Source organism: Trachurus japonicus, chromosome 13 (assembly GCF_045865225.1).
Source record: "Trachurus japonicus isolate A0001 chromosome 13, Traja_1.0".
NCBI lineage: Eukaryota > Metazoa > Chordata > Actinopteri > Carangiformes > Carangidae > Trachurus > Trachurus japonicus.
The window spans coordinates 16,073,448-16,076,627 of record NC_140919.1 but is presented as its reverse complement, the minus strand read 5'-3'; positions in this window follow the sequence as shown (position 1 = coordinate 16,076,627).

Sequence of the window (3,180 nt, the reverse complement as noted above, 5' to 3'; positions counted from 1 at the left end):
ATAAACCTCTACATAGTGTAGAGGTGGTATCATAAAAGTATACTATACTAAGTAGTATAATAAGTATGTAGTTAGTCTAAAGCCTATACTGTCTCCACAGGAAGACGTATAAAGGCATTTTACTTTATGAAAACGGTCTAAATAAAGTAGGTTACTCCAATAAAGTGTGAATATATTACAATATCTTTGGTAAAATAATGAAATAAAGCACAAAAACAGTCAAGTCTAAAAGTCCCTGACGCAGCATGTGACCACGTCATCCCCACCATCCCTTATTAGTGCAGCCTGTTAATTATGAGGCAGCAGCAGCAGCAGCATCATCACTGGCGCATTGGAAACTAATTGATTTGACAAAATATGTGTTGTGTGTTGTTTGTGAAGGCTGGGCCCCTCCACGCGGAGCAGAGCAGAGCATGTGATGCAACTAATTTATTTCTCATCAAGCGAGATTTCTTGACTTTGAATTTCATCCCCCCGGTAATGGATTGGACACGGAGATTCAGTGTCGCCTTTTAAAAGAAAGGGCCGCGGTATGCATCATGCCTCACTCTCTGTTTTCCATTTGCCCCCCCACCACCACCACCACCCCAACCCCAACCCCAGTTTCTTTCTTTCTTTCTTTTTTTTTTTGGCTGTAATATCCAGTTTCACTAAGATCACTGACACTCCCCAATCGTCACGTTCGCGTGCGTAAAAACTGATGTTTTTTCCCCTCCTGCAAATGTGAGAAAGTGAAATAACTCGCAGCTTTTATTGTCTATAATAACTCAACTTTTACTCAAACCGCTTCACATATTCATCCTGTAAAAAGCCGTGCAGCACTTACTTGTGTTGTGTGATTTATAGGGGCTAACCCTAACCCCCCCCCCCACACACACACACACACAACATGGTAATAATGAAGCTCATCTGGTTTATTACAAATGTAAAAATCTGTTTTAAAACAAACTCACATTTCCCTGCAGCCTTTGAAGCGCTGTTATGGCAACTCGCAGGGTTCATTCAATGCGCATGATAATAATCTGGAAGCCCGGAGGATGATAATGACATCCTCATCCTCCTTAGCAGGTGAAAGACCCCCCGGTCCCGCTGCTTATTTTAAACCCAGCGTCCTCCCATTGTCCGCCTGCGTTCTTCTTTCTGACAGTAAAGACAACATTTGAAGTGCGTTTCATCAGAGGTAAATGTTAATTGAAACCTACTTATAACCTGCGGTGGGGGTATCCTCTCTTTTCTTAAATAAAAGGTGAATGACAGTGACCCCCGTTGTTACAGCTACAGTAGGTGAGCAGGGTGAGTGGGAGATGAAAGGGGCAGATCAGGTGCTGGGGGGGCTTTTATACGCTTTTAGTTTTGCATGAGCCACAAGAAAAGTTTCAGGGTTTCTGTTTTGACAAATACAGATGTTTGCCCACTTTACAGCTGGTTTTTTTTTATGTTTAACCTTGGTTGCACATTGGTTACACGAGGTTTAAACCGCGCTTGATTGACATGAAGATGGGGCTGGCTGACCCAGTTCCCGTGGTGCCGCCATGTGTCCAACAACATCCATGAGTGAAATTAAATTAATGACAAAAACTAAATTTGAATCAGGAGGTTCTTCGTGGCTGCAAATTTAATTCAACAAACTTTTTTCCCAATAAAAAAAAGAAGAAAAAAAAAAGAAAAAAAGAGGAAGCTCCTCTGCTGCATCGCACCGGTCCGAGGATCCACTTTGGCTCAAATGGCGCAGAGGACGGGATTGTCTTCTGTCCGGGTTGATGGACAGCTTTTGTCCCGGTTCAAAGCGCAGGAGCGGAACCTTTGCCTCAGTGATTGATTAGAGGGACTAAAGGATGCTGTGACCCCGCGCGGAGGGACACAGAGCTGCGGCTGCTGCTCTAACTCTCGTTATCTGTGATATACTAAATGCTGATTATTGGACTTTTTTTTTTTTTTTTTTTTTATTGTTTTGGGACATGAACACGCACCTTTCTCTCTACGGTGGCCGGTGGAGGAGCTAGACAGGACTGGTGCTTTACGGCCGCCCTGGCGTCGTATCCTGCTGTGGCGCACGCCCCCCACCACCTCCTGCCAGCCCCCCACCACCCCTCCAGACTGTCCTCGGCTGGCTTGGTGCTCAGCCCTGACAAAAAAAAAAAAAAAACCTCTACAATAAATTCCTTGAGGTGCACACACTTTAGCACCATTTGTGTCATATACGAGGCCGTGGGGTGGAAACAAATTAGGGGTCGCGCGCGATAGCACGCACTTGGACAGTTTGGAGACGTTGTTTTATACGCACAGATTAGTGCCAGACTGGATCTGAGTGATGGATGTGTTTTTGTTTTTATCAGCGAGGGAGGAAAGGATGACGTAAAGCATTAAAAGTAAATAAGGTAAATTATACAGCTACTGTTTCTATGTGGCTGAATATATTTGGATATATTCTTTATCTTGCCTTAAATTATATTATGTTTGGAGGTTTTGTTCAAACATAAAGCAATGGAAAATAATCCTAATGCAAAACAGTGCAACTGTAATAATTATATTTTAATCCAAAAGTTGTCAGATTTTATTGAGACTTGTTTTTGTTGTTTGTCATCATTTTGGTGCTGGTATGCGATGTTAAAATATAATGTAATATAAGCTGCATTTCTATTCTCATTTGCACTGAGTTACATTAAAAAAGTTGAGTTTATGTTTGTAATTCCACACTAAAAGTCAATGTAACCTACTTTCCACAGACTATTTATTGTGTTAATCTTTAAAAAGTAGGAATTAAAGATGATAAGTCTGACATTAGGTGGAAACGCTCACACGTGTAGCTACCACCACACTGTGTGCTTCTGTGCAGACCTGCTGTTAATTCATCACATTAACTAAATAATTATTCATCGTTTATTCCACTTTTTCCCCACAGTTCCTTCATCACGGGTTTGGAGACTGGTTTCACACACTAACAACACACACTCAGTGCCTCCACCGTGCAGCTCCCCTGTCCTGTCCTGTCCTGTCCTGTCCGGACGGGAGCTGCAGTGACGGCGCTCATTGGAGGAAAGTTTTCGGCCTCGTCCAATCACCGCGCCCAGCTGCGTGCCGGGTGTGCGCGCTCGGCCAATCAGAGCCGGGAGCGCTGCCTGGGTCGAGAGAAGAGCTCCGCTACTTTTGACGGTCTCCCTTCACTTTGAACCGGTGTCA